The sequence below is a fragment of the Stigmatopora argus genome, chromosome 19 (assembly GCF_051989625.1).
Source record: "Stigmatopora argus isolate UIUO_Sarg chromosome 19, RoL_Sarg_1.0, whole genome shotgun sequence".
NCBI lineage: Eukaryota > Metazoa > Chordata > Actinopteri > Syngnathiformes > Syngnathidae > Stigmatopora > Stigmatopora argus.
Window position 1 is genome coordinate 3599458 of NC_135405.1, and position 15778 is coordinate 3615235.

The 15778-nt window shown below is 40.7% G+C and overlaps 14 non-coding genes across 14 annotated transcripts; all 14 read right to left on the reverse strand.

Annotated features, from left to right (window-relative positions):
- Positions 1–807: 807 nt before the first annotated feature.
- Positions 808–918, reverse strand: LOC144065135 (U5 spliceosomal RNA). The gene has a single exon (XR_013297033.1). It is a non-coding gene; the product is annotated as a U5 spliceosomal RNA (small nuclear RNA).
- A 652-nt stretch (positions 919–1570) lies between these two features.
- On the reverse strand, positions 1571–1761 carry LOC144065084 (U2 spliceosomal RNA). Its single transcript, XR_013296986.1, has one exon. It is a non-coding gene; the product is annotated as a U2 spliceosomal RNA (small nuclear RNA).
- Positions 1762–2888: 1127 nt separating this feature from the next.
- On the reverse strand, positions 2889–3053 carry LOC144065206 (U1 spliceosomal RNA). The gene has a single exon (XR_013297099.1). It is a non-coding gene; the product is annotated as a U1 spliceosomal RNA (small nuclear RNA).
- Positions 3054–4246: 1193 nt separating this feature from the next.
- LOC144065120 (U5 spliceosomal RNA) lies at positions 4247–4360 on the reverse strand. Its single transcript, XR_013297018.1, has one exon. It is a non-coding gene; the product is annotated as a U5 spliceosomal RNA (small nuclear RNA).
- Positions 4361–5010: 650 nt separating this feature from the next.
- LOC144065091 (U2 spliceosomal RNA) lies at positions 5011–5201 on the reverse strand. Its single transcript, XR_013296993.1, has one exon. It is a non-coding gene; the product is annotated as a U2 spliceosomal RNA (small nuclear RNA).
- Positions 5202–6329: 1128 nt separating this feature from the next.
- Positions 6330–6494, reverse strand: LOC144065207 (U1 spliceosomal RNA). Its single transcript, XR_013297100.1, has one exon. It is a non-coding gene; the product is annotated as a U1 spliceosomal RNA (small nuclear RNA).
- A 1194-nt stretch (positions 6495–7688) lies between these two features.
- On the reverse strand, positions 7689–7802 carry LOC144065129 (U5 spliceosomal RNA). The gene has a single exon (XR_013297027.1). It is a non-coding gene; the product is annotated as a U5 spliceosomal RNA (small nuclear RNA).
- A 416-nt stretch (positions 7803–8218) lies between these two features.
- On the reverse strand, positions 8219–8409 carry LOC144065067 (U2 spliceosomal RNA). Its single transcript, XR_013296969.1, has one exon. It is a non-coding gene; the product is annotated as a U2 spliceosomal RNA (small nuclear RNA).
- Positions 8410–9536: 1127 nt separating this feature from the next.
- Positions 9537–9701, reverse strand: LOC144065208 (U1 spliceosomal RNA). The gene has a single exon (XR_013297101.1). It is a non-coding gene; the product is annotated as a U1 spliceosomal RNA (small nuclear RNA).
- Positions 9702–10895: 1194 nt separating this feature from the next.
- Positions 10896–11009, reverse strand: LOC144065130 (U5 spliceosomal RNA). Its single transcript, XR_013297028.1, has one exon. It is a non-coding gene; the product is annotated as a U5 spliceosomal RNA (small nuclear RNA).
- Positions 11010–11425: 416 nt separating this feature from the next.
- LOC144065068 (U2 spliceosomal RNA) lies at positions 11426–11616 on the reverse strand. The gene has a single exon (XR_013296970.1). It is a non-coding gene; the product is annotated as a U2 spliceosomal RNA (small nuclear RNA).
- A 1127-nt stretch (positions 11617–12743) lies between these two features.
- On the reverse strand, positions 12744–12908 carry LOC144065228 (U1 spliceosomal RNA). Its single transcript, XR_013297119.1, has one exon. It is a non-coding gene; the product is annotated as a U1 spliceosomal RNA (small nuclear RNA).
- A 1193-nt stretch (positions 12909–14101) lies between these two features.
- LOC144065121 (U5 spliceosomal RNA) lies at positions 14102–14215 on the reverse strand. Its single transcript, XR_013297019.1, has one exon. It is a non-coding gene; the product is annotated as a U5 spliceosomal RNA (small nuclear RNA).
- Positions 14216–14865: 650 nt separating this feature from the next.
- On the reverse strand, positions 14866–15056 carry LOC144065055 (U2 spliceosomal RNA). Its single transcript, XR_013296957.1, has one exon. It is a non-coding gene; the product is annotated as a U2 spliceosomal RNA (small nuclear RNA).
- Between the last annotated feature and the right edge of the window lie 722 nt (positions 15057–15778).

The following is a 15778-nucleotide window of genomic DNA, read 5'->3' on the forward strand; positions in this document are numbered from 1 at the left end:
CAAAGGGGAACTGCCCCAGGGGTCTGGATCCTGTTTGAACCATTGTGTGAAGATTGCGGGAGATCGGGAAAGAGACTATAAAAGTGTTACCTTGAAAAAGCATATGGTCATACATCAAAGAACCTTTTGTAACTGAGAGAAAACTCCCTCTTTCCTTTGATCAGCTTGAAACTTCCTGTAACTTGACACAATAAGAGACAAGGCGAGAGGAGACATCTTCAGAGTGTGTCGGAGGATTGCGACCGAGCAGTCCCCGACCCTCTCACTGCAAATAAAGTTGACTCAATTCTCTGTGATTTCCTTCTTTCAGATTGGTGATACAAATGTCTGGTGTTTAAACCTAACATTTACATGGTCCTTCGAGCCGGATCCCAAGATACCTGACGATCCCAGTGGGTGAGCAAGATCCAGAAAAGTCTGTGTACACAGCATAAAGATCCTTTTCCAGGACTGTTTCTTCCTTATGGGCTGGGGTCCAAAGGTTGAAGGGATACCAAGGACGCAGAGAATCGTGAGTAAATTTTATTTTAAAAAGGAATGAATGAGAATGAAGTAAAATAGAAAACGAAATAAAAAGTAAAAAAGAAAAAGAAATAAAACCCCTGACAATCCTAGGCACTATCAGGTAAAATTCAAACAACAAAATTCCGTAGGCGGGTAGACCCCCTTAGTTGAAATAGACTTTCCCTAAGAAACATAAGATGCTTACTGACATAGATGTGCTTTAAATAAGCAGTGAAGTAGGAATCTGATGGAAGATGCTGCTTTTTAGAATAGTATAGTAATTTTATTTTGACAGATGAGGGAAGCTCCGTTTGAGCAGAGCATCAAAAAATTGGATAAACTCTTATTATTCCTCCCCACGGAAATCTTTAGTAAAAGGCGAAAGATTTGTGCGATTTGAAGAGAAATAAGAGTGTGCTGACGCAAGCAAAACAGAACGAGCTAGGTCTATATCCGCAATAGTACTTCAACACACAGGCTAACGCACTACTAACTAGTGGGCGACCCCAGTCCTTTGAGCAGCCAATCACGTTGCAGCAGCTGTATTATGCTGCCAATCACGTTGCAGCTACTGAATTAAGCAGTCAGGGCATTGCAGCAGCGTTGTGATATGAAGCAGGGCATATACATACATCATGTGGGTGTAAATAGGTTGGATTTATTGGAGGTCTAGTGAAATGTATAATAAATCCAAATGACCGAGTAGTATTTTCAACTATCAGAGATTAACTCAATACAGTAATTAAGCATGGGTAACATAATTTTACCTCTAACTCAACTTTGTGGAGAAGTCTATAGGTTTAGAGCAGGGATGGCCAAACCGGTCCTCGAGGGCCGCTGTGGGTGCAGGTTTTTGTTCCAACCGATCCAGCACAGACATTTTGACCAATGAGAACAAGAAGCACCTGACTGCAATCCACTGATTGCACTTGTAGGACACCCGATTGGTGAAAAGGTGTCATCTTGATGGGTTGGAATGAAAACCCGCACCCACTGCGGCCCTTTGTGGAATAGTTTGGACACCCCTGGTTTAGAGGGAAGGAAATGCATGTATATTGACATTGTTAGGGGGTGCACCATTCCTGGAAGTACTGCAATACCAGGTCGATGCGTGGAGTGGACAGAGCAAGCCCCTATTCCATCTCCCAGTTCCAAAAATCAATTTAATATAAGGTCCCCAGACAGGGGACGTATCAGATATTAAACTGATAAGAACAGATACTACACTTGATCTTAGCCAAAAGGCCGAGAAGCGATAACCAATACTGTCAGGAAGGACGACTTCTTTCCAGCCATTACGACCTATAGTAATGGTCACACAGATCACATGACAACAAAAGCACACTTTATACAACACACTGAAAACTACACACTCTGTTTGATAACAGGTGAAAAAACATGTTGCTTTTCTGTATTTAAATTGAACAAATGCTTTGAAAATGTGGAGTCCTTGAGGTCATGTGACTCACAATGGTCCATAGGAAAGTAGCAATAACCTTAACCTATTTACCGGCACCCCAAGGTTCTCTGATTGGCAAACACAATTTTTGCAGTGAAAAGCCATTTATTTGAGCAACATTTGGCAAAAAATGACAACAAATCAACAACCCCTGCTTAACGTATTACTTCCTGTTTCCTGGTGTTGTGATGAACAATGACAACTTTCCACTAGTATGTCACAAAATTGATCAACTCACAATTCAACTAGTATCGTTGAATTTCAAGATATTTCATTCAAATAATATAAATTATAACTGGCCTTAATTGAACAATCACCTCAGAGGCAAAATAACCAAATACACAATAATTGAAAGCCAAAGTTTTGGGGGGGAATGAAAATATTAAAACGATTTGAAGAAGAAAATACTACAGTTTTAAGTTTTCTCTCTATCCTTTTGGCCTTATTGTAGAGCTCAATATGTGACCATTTTGGAAACATCACAGGCTGATGATCAAAACATTGACTGCGAGAAGGCAATGACGTATCCCTACGCCTGCGAGAAGGCCTTGGTGTCACCAAATCGAATTCTGATTGGTTAAAGCAACAGTCCCTTGCAACGCTTGTTTAATGCAGCAGACCCTGCAGAACTGATTGTGAAGGCCTTGGGGCAGATTTCTGACCCTGGCAACAAATAATGGCTGAAATGTGATTGGTTAAATGCTTCAATATGAAAACACACATCTGGAAGCAGTGCAACCTGGGCGAAAGCATTGAAAGGAAGCTAACAGACAATTTGGAATTTCTTAATAAGTATTCATGGACAACATATAATTAATATCAGTCTGTGATTAAGATTGGGCCAACAGTGAAGGCTTTGAGAGGTCACAACTGAAGTGTAGGAAACCAATATGAGCGATGACCTTCTTGTTTTTTAACAGATGACCAGGGGAGAGCGCGAACGCAGTCCCCCTCTACCAGAAATTATGCAGTCGAGATTCCCACATTTGGGGAATTCGCAGGGGTCAGCACAACCAGGAGTGCAATGGCTGGGCCTCACCCTGAGTGAACCACCTTCATGATCATGGTGTCTCCCCTGCCAGGTAAGTATGAATTGTACACAAATGCAGCACCCTCTTGTTTCGCATGCTCGCCATTTTTAGTCACAAACTCGTTTGCTACACCGTAATCACGTAGTCATAAACACACACCCTGTATAAGGCAATTCTACCGAGAACTAGTACATGTAATAGTTGAGTCATTACATCAACTGACCGGTCTTTAATTTAGCTTTAAAGTATGATTTTAAAAAATCCCATCATGCACTGCTGCTCTCATACAGAGTCAATGCGCATGCGCCCCTTTTTCGGAGTAACCTACCTGACAATTGTTGGAATTATTGTAAATAAGTTATCCTGATTCTGGTATGACTGTGGAAATGCTTGCTAATAGAATTAGGGGTGTCTTGAGCCCTGGGGGAAGTTTCACCTTATTCAACAAAGGGGAACTGCCCCAGGGGTCTGGATCCTGTTTGAACCATTGTGTGAAGATTGCGGGAGATCGGGAAAGAGACTGTAAAAGTGTTACCTTGAAAAAGCATATGGTCATACATCAAAGAACCTTTTGTAACTGAGAGAAAACTCCCTCTTTCCTTTGATCAGCTTGAAACTTCCTGTAACTTGACACAATAAGAGACAAGGCGAGAGGAGACATCTTCAGAGTGTGTCGGAGGATTGCGACCGAGCAGTCCCCGACCCTCTCACTGCAAATAAAGTTGACTCAATTCTCTGTGATTTCCTTCTTTCAGATTGGTGATACAAATGTCTGGTGTTTAAACCTAACATTTACATGGTCCTTCGAGCCGGATCCCAAGATACCTGACGATCCCAGTGGGTGAGCAAGATCCAGAAAAGTCTGTGTACACAGCATAAAGATCCTTTTCCAGGACTGTTTCTTCCTTATGGGCTGGGGTCCAAAGGTTGAAGGGATACCAAGGACGCAGAGAATCGTGAGTAAATTTTATTTTAAAAAGGAATGAATGAGAATGAAGTAAAATAGAAAACGAAATAAAAAGTAAAAAAGAAAAAGAAATAAAACCCCTGACAATCCTAGGCACTATCAGATAAAATTCAAACAACAAAATTCCGTAGGCGGGTAGACCCCCTTAGTTGAAATAGAATTTCCCTAAGAAACATAAGATGCTTACTGACATAGATGTGCGTTAAATAAGCAGTGAAGTAGGAATCTGATGGAAGATGCTGCTTTTTAGAATAGTATAGTAATTTTATTTTGACAGATGAGGGAAGCTCCGTTTGAGCAGAGCATCAAAAAATTGGATAAAACTCTTATTATTCCTCCCCACGGAAATCTTTAGTAAAAGGCGAAAGATTTGTGCGATTTGAAGAGAAATAAGAGTGTGCTGACGCAAGCAAAACAGAACGAGCTAGGTCTATATCCGCAATAGTACTTCAACACACAGGCTAACGCACTACTAACTAGTGGGCGACCCCAGTCCTTTGAGCAGCCAATCACGTTGCAGCAGCTGTATTATGCTGCCAATCACGTTGCAGCTACTGAATTAAGCAGTCAGGGCATTGCAGCAGCGTTGTGATATGAAGCAGGGCATATACATACATCATGTGGGTGTAAATAGGTTGGATTTATTGGAGGTCTAGTGAAATTTATAATAAATCCAAATGACCGAGTAGTATTTTCAACTATCAGAGATTAACTCAATACAGTAATTAAGCATGGGTAACATAATTTTACCTCTAACTCAACTTTGTGGAGAAGTCTATAGGTTTAGAGCAGGGATGGCCAAACCGGTCCTCGAGGGCCGCTGTGGGTGCAGGTTTTTGTTCCAACCGATCCAGCACAGACATTTTGACCAATGAGAACAAGAAGCACCTGACTGCAATCCACTGATTGCACTTGTAGGACACCCGATTGGTGAAAAGGTGTCATCTTGATGGGTTGGAATGAAAACCCGCACCCACTGCGGCCCTTTGTGGAATAGTTTGGACACCCCTGGTTTAGAGGGAAGGAAATATATGTATATTGACATTGTTAGGGGGTGCACCATTCCTGGAAGTACTGCAATACCAGGTCGATGCGTGGAGTGGACAGAGCAAGTCCCTCTTCCATCTCCCAGTTCCAAAAATCAATTTAATATAAGGTCCCCAGATAGGGGACGTAACAGATATTAAACTGATAAGAACAGATACTACACTTGATCTTAGCCAAAAGGCCGAGAAGCGATAACCAATACTGTCAGGAAGGACGACTTCTTTCCAGCCATTACGACCTATAGTAATGGTCACACAGATCACATGACAACAAAAGCACACTTTATACAACACACTGAAAACTACACACTCTGTTTGATAACAGGTGAAAAAAACATGTTGCTTTTCTGTATTTAAATTGAACAAATGCTTTGAAAATGTGGAGTCCTTGAGGTCATGTGACTCACAATGGTCCATAGGAAAGTAGCAATAACCTTAACCTATTTACCGGCACCCCAAGGTTCTCTGATTGGCAAACACAATTTTTGCAGTGAAAAGCCATTTATTTGAGCAACATTTGGCAAAAAATGACAACAAATCAACAACCCCTGCTTAACGTATTACTTCCTGTTTCCTGGTGTTGTGATGAACAATGACAACTTTCCACTAGTATGTCACAAAATTGATCAACTCACAATTCAACTAGTATCGTTGAATTTCAAGATATTTCATTCAAATAATATAAATTATAACTGGCCTTAATTGAACAATCACCTCAGAGGCAAAATAACCAAATACACAATAATTGAAAGCCAAAGTTTTGGGGGGGAATGAAAATATTAAAACGATTTGAAGAAGAAAATACTACAGTTTTAAGTTTTCTCTCTATCCTTTTGGCCTTATTGTAGAGCTCAATATGTGACCATTTTGGAAACATCACAGGCTGATGATCAAAACATTGACTGCGAGAAGGCAATGACGTATCCCTACGCCTGCGAGAAGGCCTTGGTGTCACCAAATCGAATTCTGATTGGTTAAAGCAACAGTCCCTTGCAACGCTTGTTTAATGCAGCAGACCCTGCAGAACTGATTGTGAAGGCCTTGGGGCAGATTTCTGACCCTGGCAACAAATAATGGCTGAAATGTGATTGGTTAAATGCTTCAATATGAAAACACACATCTGGAAGCAGTGCAACCTGGGCGAAAGCATTGAAAGGAAGCTAACAGACAATTTGGAATTTCTTAATAAGTATTCATGGACAACATATAATTAATATCAGTCTGTGATTAAGATTGGGCCAACAGTGAAGGCTTTGAGAGGTCACAACTGAAGTGTAGGAAACCAATATGAGCGATGACCTTCTTGTTTTTTAACAGATGACCAGGGGAGAGCGCGAACGCAGTCCCCCTCTACCAGAAATTATGCAGTCGAGATTCCCACATTTGGGGAATTCGCAGGGGTCAGCACAACCAGGAGTGCAATGGCTGGGCCTCACCCTGAGTGAACCACCTTCATGATCATGGTGTCTCCCCTGCCAGGTAAGTATGAATTGTACACAAATGCAGCACCCTCTTGTTTCGCATGCTCGCCATTTTTAGTCACAAACTCGTTTGCTACACCGTAATCACGTAGTCATAAACACACACCCTGTATAAGGCAATTCTACCGAGAACTAGTACATGTAATAGTTGAGTCATTACATCAACTGACCGGTCTTTAATTTAGCTTTAAAGTATGATTTTAAAAAATCCCATCATGCACTGCTGCTCTCATACAGAGTCAATGCGCATGCGCCCCTTTTTCGGAGTAACCTACCTGACAATTATTGGAATTATTGTAAATAAGTTATCCTGATTCTGGTATGACTGTGGAAATGCTTGCTAATAGAATTAGGGGTGTCTTGAGCCCTGGGGGAAGTTTCACCTTATTCAACAAAGGGGAACTGCCCCAGGGGTCTGGATCCTGTTTGAACCATTGTGTGAAGATTGCGGGAGATCGGGAAAGAGACTGTAAAAGTGTTACCTTGAAAAAGCATATGGTCATACATCAAAGAACCTTTTGTAACTGAGAGAAAACTCCCTCTTTCCTTTGATCAGCTTGAAACTTCCTGTAACTTGACACAATAAGAGACAAGGCGAGAGGAGACATCTTCAGAGTGTGTCGGAAGGATTGCGACCGAGCAGTCCCCGACCCTCTCACTGCAAATAAAGTTGACTCAATTCTCTGTGATTTCCTTCTTTCAGATTGGTGATACAAATGTCTGGTGTTTAAACCTAACATTTACATGGTCCTTCGAGCCGGATCCCAAGATACCTGACGATCCCAGTGGGTGAGCAAGATCCAGAAAAGTCTGTGTACACAGCATAAAGATCCTTTTCCAGGACTGTTTCTTCCTTATGGGCTGGGGTCCAAAGGTTGAAGGGATACCAAGGACGCAGAGAATCGTGAGTAAATTTTATTTTAAAAAGGAATGAATGAGAATGAAGTAAAATAGAAAATGAAATAAAAAGTAAAAAAGAAAAAGAAATAAAACCCCTGACAATCCTAGGCACTATCAGGTAAAATTCAAACAACAAAATTCCGTAGGCGGGTAGACCCCCTTAGTTGAAATAGACTTTCCCTAAGAAACATAAGATGCTTACTGACATAGATGTGCTTTAAATAAGCAGTGAAGTAGGAATCTGATGGAAGATGCTGCTTTTTAGAATAGTTTAGTAATTTTATTTTGACAGATGAGGGAAGCTCCGTTTGAGCAGAGCATCAAAAAATTGGATACAACTCTTATTATTCCTCCCCACGGAAATCTTTAGTAAAAGGCGAAAGATTTGTGCGATTTGAAGAGAAATAAGAGTGTGCTGACGCAAGCAAAACAGAACGAGCTAGGTCTATATCCGCAATAGTACTTCAACACACAGGCTAACGCACTACTAACTAGTGGGCGACCCCAGTCCTTTGAGCAGCCAATCACGTTGCAGCAGCTGTATTATGCTGCCAATCACGTTGCAGCTACTGAATTAAGCAGTCAGGGCATTGCAGCAGCGTTGTGATATGAAGCAGGGCATATACATACATCATGTGGGTGTAAATAGGTTGGATTTATTGGAGGTCTAGTGAAATTTATAATAAATCCAAATGACCGAGTAGTATTTTCAACTATCAGAGATTAACTCAATACAGTAATTAAGCATGGGTAACATAATTTTACCTCTAACTCAACTTTGTGGAGAAGTCTATAGGTAGGGAAGGAAATGCATGTATATTGACATTGTTAGGGGGTGCACCATTCCTGGAAGTACTGCAATACCAGGTTGATGCGTGGAGTGAACAGAGCAAGCCCCTATTCCATCTCCCAGTTCCAAAAATCAATTTAATATAAGGTCCCCAGATAGGGGACGTATCAGATATTAAACTGATAAGAACAGATACTACACTTGATCTTAGCCAAAAGGCCGAGAAGCGATAACCAATACTGTCAGGAAGGACGACTTCTTTCCAGCCATTACGACCTATAGTAATGGTCACACAGATCACATGACAACAAAAGCACACTTTATACAACACACTGAAAACTACACACTCTGTTTGATAACAGGTGAAAAAACATGTTGCTTTTCTGTATTTAAATTGAACAAATGCTTTGAAAATGTGGAGTCCTTGAGGTCATGTGACTCACAATGGTCCATAGGAAAGTAGCAATAACCTTAACCTATTTACCGGCACCCCAAGGTTCTCTGATTGGCAAACACAATTTTTGCAGTGAAAAGCCATTTATTTGAGCAACATTTGGCAAAAAATGACAACAAATCAACAACCCCTGCTTAACGTATTACTTCCTGTTTCCTGGTGTTGTGATGAACAATGACAACTTTCCACTAGTATGTCACAAAATTGATCAACTCACAATTCAACTAGTATCGTTGAATTTCAAGATATTTCATTCAAATAATATAAATTATAACTGGCCTTAATTGAACAATCACCTCAGAGGCAAAATAACCAAATACACAATAATTGAAAGCCAAAGTTTTGGGGGGGAATGAAAATATTAAAACGATTTGAAGAAGAAAATACTACAGTTTTAAGTTTTCTCTCTATCCTTTTGGCCTTATTGTAGAGCTCAATATGTGACCATTTTGGAAACATCACAGGCTGATGATCAAAACATTGACTGCGAGAAGGCAATGACGTATCCCTACGCCTGCGAGAAGGCCTTGGTGTCACCAAATCGAATTCTGATTGGTTAAAGCAACAGTCCCTTGCAACGCTTGTTTAATGCAGCAGACCCTGCAGAACTGATTGTGAAGGACTTGGGGCAGATTTCTGACCCTGGCAACAAATAATGGCTGAAATGTGATTGGTTAAATGCTTCAATATGAAAACACACATCTGGAAGCAGTGCAACCTGGGCGAAAGCATTGAAAGGAAGCTAACAGACAATTTGGAATTTCTTAATAAGTATTCATGGACAACATATAATTAATATCAGTCTGTGATTAAGATTGGGCCAACAGTGAAGGCTTTGAGAGGTCACAACTGAAGTGTAGGAAACCAATATGAGCGATGACCTTCTTGTTTTTTAACAGATGACCAGGGGAGAGCGCGAACGCAGTCCCCCTCTACCAGAAATTATGCAGTCGAGATTCCCACATTTGGGGAATTCGCAGGGGTCAGCACAACCAGGAGTGCAATGGCTGGGCCTCACCCTGAGTGAACCACCTTCATGATCATGGTGTCTCCCCTGCCAGGTAAGTATGAATTGTACACAAATGCAGCACCCTCTTGTTTCGCATGCTCGCCATTTTTAGTCACAAACTCGTTTGCTACACCGTAATCACGTAGTCATAAACACACACCCTGTATAAGGCAATTCTACCGAGAACTAGTACATGTAATAGTTGAGTCATTACATCAACTGACCGGTCTTTAATTTAGCTTTAAAGTATGATTTTAAAAAATCCCATCATGCACTGCTGCTCTCATACAGAGTCAATGCGCATGCGCCCCTTTTTCGGAGTAACCTACCTGACAATTGTTGGAATTATTGTAAATAAGTTATCCTGATTCTGGTATGACTGTGGAAATGCTTGCTAATAGAATTAGGGGTGTCTTGAGCCCTGGGGGAAGTTTCACCTTATTCAACAAAGGGGAACTGCCCCAGGGGTCTGGATCCTGTTTGAACCATTGTGTGAAGATTGCGGGAGATCGGGAAAGAGACTGTAAAAGTGTTACCTTGAAAAAGCATATGGTCATACATCAAAGAACCTTTTGTAACTGAGAGAAAACTCCCTCTTTCCTTTGATCAGCTTGAAACTTCCTGTAACTTGACACAATAAGAGACAAGGCGAGAGGAGACATCTTCAGAGTGTGTCGGAAGGATTGCGACCGAGCAGTCCCCGACCCTCTCACTGCAAATAAAGTTGACTCAATTCTCTGTGATTTCCTTCTTTCAGATTGGTGATACAAATGTCTGGTGTTTAAACCTAACATTTACATGGTCCTTCGAGCCGGATCCCAAGATACCTGACGATCCCAGTGGGTGAGCAAGATCCAGAAAAGTCTGTGTACACAGCATAAAGATCCTTTTCCAGGACTGTTTCTTCCTTATGGGCTGGGGTCCAAAGGTTGAAGGGATACCAAGGACGCAGAGAATCGTGAGTAAATTTTATTTTAAAAAGGAATGAATGAGAATGAAGTAAAATAGAAAATGAAATAAAAAGTAAAAAAGAAAAAGAAATAAAACCCCTGACAATCCTAGGCACTATCAGGTAAAATTCAAACAACAAAATTCCGTAGGCGGGTAGACCCCCTTAGTTGAAATAGACTTTCCCTAAGAAACATAAGATGCTTACTGACATAGATGTGCTTTAAATAAGCAGTGAAGTAGGAATCTGATGGAAGATGCTGCTTTTTAGAATAGTTTAGTAATTTTATTTTGACAGATGAGGGAAGCTCCGTTTGAGCAGAGCATCAAAAAATTGGATACAACTCTTATTATTCCTCCCCACGGAAATCTTTAGTAAAAGGCGAAAGATTTGTGCGATTTGAAGAGAAATAAGAGTGTGCTGACGCAAGCAAAACAGAACGAGCTAGGTCTATATCCGCAATAGTACTTCAACACACAGGCTAACGCACTACTAACTAGTGGGCGACCCCAGTCCTTTGAGCAGCCAATCACGTTGCAGCAGCTGTATTATGCTGCCAATCACGTTGCAGCTACTGAATTAAGCAGTCAGGGCATTGCAGCAGCGTTGTGATATGAAGCAGGGCATATACATACATCATGTGGGTGTAAATAGGTTGGATTTATTGGAGGTCTAGTGAAATTTATAATAAATCCAAATGACCGAGTAGTATTTTCAACTATCAGAGATTAACTCAATACAGTAATTAAGCATGGGTAACATAATTTTACCTCTAACTCAACTTTGTGGAGAAGTCTATAGGTAGGGAAGGAAATGCATGTATATTGACATTGTTAGGGGGTGCACCATTCCTGGAAGTACTGCAATACCAGGTTGATGCGTGGAGTGAACAGAGCAAGCCCCTATTCCATCTCCCAGTTCCAAAAATCAATTTAATATAAGGTCCCCAGATAGGGGACGTATCAGATATTAAACTGATAAGAACAGATACTACACTTGATCTTAGCCAAAAGGCCGAGAAGCGATAACCAATACTGTCAGGAAGGACGACTTCTTTCCAGCCATTACGACCTATAGTAATGGTCACACAGATCACATGACAACAAAAGCACACTTTATACAACACACTGAAAACTACACACTCTGTTTGATAACAGGTGAAAAAACATGTTGCTTTTCTGTATTTAAATTGAACAAATGCTTTGAAAATGTGGAGTCCTTGAGGTCATGTGACTCACAATGGTCCATAGGAAAGTAGCAATAACCTTAACCTATTTACCGGCACCCCAAGGTTCTCTGATTGGCAAACACAATTTTTGCAGTGAAAAGCCATTTATTTGAGCAACATTTGGCAAAAAATGACAACAAATCAACAACCCCTGCTTAACGTATTACTTCCTGTTTCCTGGTGTTGTGATGAACAATGACAACTTTCCACTAGTATGTCACAAAATTGATCAACTCACAATTCAACTAGTATCGTTGCATTTCAAGATATTTAATTCAAATAATATAAATTATAACTGGCCTTAATTGAACAATCACCTCAGAGGCAAAATAACCAAATACACAATAATTGAAAGCCAAAGTTTTGGGGGGGAATGAAAATATTAAAACGATTTGAAGAAGAAAATACTACAGTTTTAAGTTTTCTCTCTATCCTTTTGGCCTTATTGTAGAGCTCAATATGTGACCATTTTGGAAACATCACAGGCTGATGATCAAAACATTGACTGCGAGAAGGCAATGACGTATCCCTACGCCTGCGAGAAGGCCTTGGTGTCACCAAATCGAATTCTGATTGGTTAAAGCAACAGTCCCTTGCAACGCTTGTTTAATGCAGCAGACCCTGCAGAACTGATTGTGAAGGCCTTGGGGCAGATTTCTGACCCTGGCAACAAATAATGGCTGAAATGTGATTGGTTAAATGCTTCAATATGAAAACACACATCTGGAAGCAGTGCAATCAGGGCGAAAGCATTGAAAGGAAGCTAACAGACAATTTGGAATTTCTTAATAAGTATTCATGGACAACATATAATTAATATCAGTCTGTGATTAAGATTGGGCCAACAGTGAAGGCTTTGAGAGGTCACAACTGAAGTGTAGGAAACCAATATGAGCAATGACCTTCTTGTTTTTTAACAGATGACCAGGGGAGAGCGCGAACGCAGTCCCCCTCTACCAGAAATTATGCAGTCGAGATTCCCACATTTGGGGAATTTGCAGGGGTCAGCACAACCAGGAGTGCAATGGCTGGGCCTCACCCAGAGTGAACCACCTTCATGATCATGGTGTCTCCCCTGCCAGGTAAGTATGAATTATACACAAATGCAGCACCCTCTTGTTTCGCATGCTCGCCATTTTTAGTCACAAACTCGTTTGCTACACCGTAATCACGTAGTCATAAACACACACCCTGTATAAGGCAATTCTACCGAGAACTAGTACATGTAATAGTTGAGTCATTACATCAACTGACCGGTCTTTAATTTAGCTTTAAAGTATGATTTTAAAAAATCCCATCATGCACTGCTGCTCTCATACAGAGTCAATGCGCATGCGCCCCTTTTTCGGAGTAACCTACTTGACAATTGTTGGAATTATTGTAAATAAGTTATCCTGATTCTGGTATGACTGTGGAAATGCTTGCTAATAGAATTAGGGGTGTCTTGAGCCCTGGGGGAAGTTTCACCTTATTCAACAAAGGGGAACTGCCCCAGGGGTCTGGATCCTGTTTGAACCATTGTGTGAAGATTGCGGGAGATCGGGAAAGAGACTGTAAAAGTGTTACCTTGAAAAAGCATATGGTCATACATCAAAGAACCTTTTGTAACTGAGAGAAAACTCCCTCTTTCCTTTGATCAGCTTGAAACTTCCTGTAACTTGACACAATAAGAGACAAGGCGAGAGGAGACATCTTCAGAGTGTGTCGGAGGATTGTGACCGAGCAGTCCCCGACCCTCTCACTGCAAATAAAGTTGACTCAATTCTCTGTGATTTCCTTCTTTCAGATTGGTGATACAAATGTCTGGTGTTTAAACCTAACATTTACATGGTCCTTCGAGCCGGATCCCAAGATACCTAACGATCCCTGTGGGTGAGCAAGATCCAGAAAAGTCTGTGTACACAGCATAAAGATCCTTTTCCAGGACTGTTTCTTCCTTACGGGCTGGGGTCCAAAGGTTGAAGGGATACCAAGGACGCAGAGAATCGTGAGTAAATTTTATTTAAAAAAGGAATGAATGAGAATGAAGTAAAATAGAAAACGAAATAAAAAGTAAAAAAGAAAAAGAAATAAAACCCCTGACAATCCTAGGCACTATCAGGTAAAATTCAAACAACAAAATTCCGTAGGCGGGTAGACCCCCTTAGTTGAAATAGACTTTCCCTAAGAAACATAAGATGCTTACTGACATAAATGTGCTTTAAATAAGCAGTGAAGTAGGAATCTGATGGAAGATGCTGCTTTTTAGAATAGTATAGTAATTTTATTTTGACAGATGAGGGAAGCTCCGTTTGAGCAGAGCATCAAAAAATTGGATAAAACTCTTATTATTCCTCCCCACGGAAATCTTTAGTAAAAGGCGAAAGATTTGTGCGATTTGAAGAGAAATAAGAGTGTGCTGACGCAAGCAAAACAGAACGAGCTAGGTCTATATCCGCAATAGTACTTCAACACACAGGCTAACGCACTACTAACTAGTGGGCGACCCCAGTCCTTTGAGCAGCCAATCACGTTGCAGCAGCTGTATTATGCTGCCAATCACGTTGCAGCTACTGAATTAAGCAGTCAGGGCATTGCAGCAGCGTTGTGATATGAAGCAGGGTATATACATACATCATGTGGGTGTAAATAGGTTGGATTTATTGGAGGTCTTGTGAAATTTATAATAAATCCAAATGACCGAGTAGTATTTTCAACTATCAGAGATTAACTCAATACAGTAATTAAGCATGGGTAACATAATTTTACCTCTAACTCAACTTTGTGGAGAAGTCTATAGGTTTAGAGCAGGGATGGCCAAACCGGTCCTCGAGGGCCGCTGTGGGTGCAGGTTTTTGTTCCAACCGATCCAGCACAGACATTTTGACCAATGAGAACAAGAAGCACCTGACTGCAATCCACTGATTGCACTTGTAGGACACCCGATTGGTGAAAAGGTGTCATCTTGATGGGTTGGAATGAAAACCCGCACCCACTGCGACCCTTTGTGGAATAGTTTGGACACCCCTGGTTTAGAGGGAAGGAAATGCATGTATATTGACATTGTTAGGGGGTGCACCATTCCTGGAAGTACTGCAATACCAGGTCGATGCGTGGAGTGGACAGAGCAAGCCCCTATTCCATCTCCCAGTTCCAAAAATCAATTTAATATAAGGTCCCCAGATAGGGGACATATCAGATATTAAACTGATAAGAACAGATACTACACTTGATCTTAGCCAAAAGGCCGAGAAGCGATAACCAATACTGTCAGGAAGGACGACTTCTTTCCAGCCATTACGACCTATAGTAATGGTCACACAGATCACATGACAACAAAAGCACACTTTATACAACACACTGAAAACTACACACTCTGTTTGATAACAGGTGAAAAAACATGTTGCTTTTCTGTATTTAAATTGAACAAATGCTTTGAAAATGTGGAGTCCTTGAGGTCATGTGACTCACAATGGTCCATAGGAAAGTAGCAATAACCTTAACCTATTTACCGGCACCCCAAGGTTCTCTGATTGGCAAACACAATTTTTGCAGTGAAAAGCCATTTATTTGAGCAACATTTGGCAAAAAATGACAACAAATCAACAACCCCTGCTTAACGTATTACTTCCTGTTTCCTGGTGTTGTGATGAACAATGACAACTTTCCACTAGTATGTCACAAAATTGATCAACTCACAATTCAACTAGTATCGTTGAATTTCAAGATATTTAATTCAAATAATATAAATTATAACTGGCCTTAATTGAACAATCACCTCAGAGGCAAAATAACCAAATACACAATAATTGAAAGCCAAAGTTTTGGGGGGGAATGAAAATATTAAAACGATTTGAAGAAGAAAATACTACAGTTTTAAGTTTTCTCTCTATCCTTTTGGCCTTATTGTAGAGCTCAATATGTGACCATTTTGGAAACATCACAGGCTGATGATCAAAACATTGACTGCGAGAAGGCAAT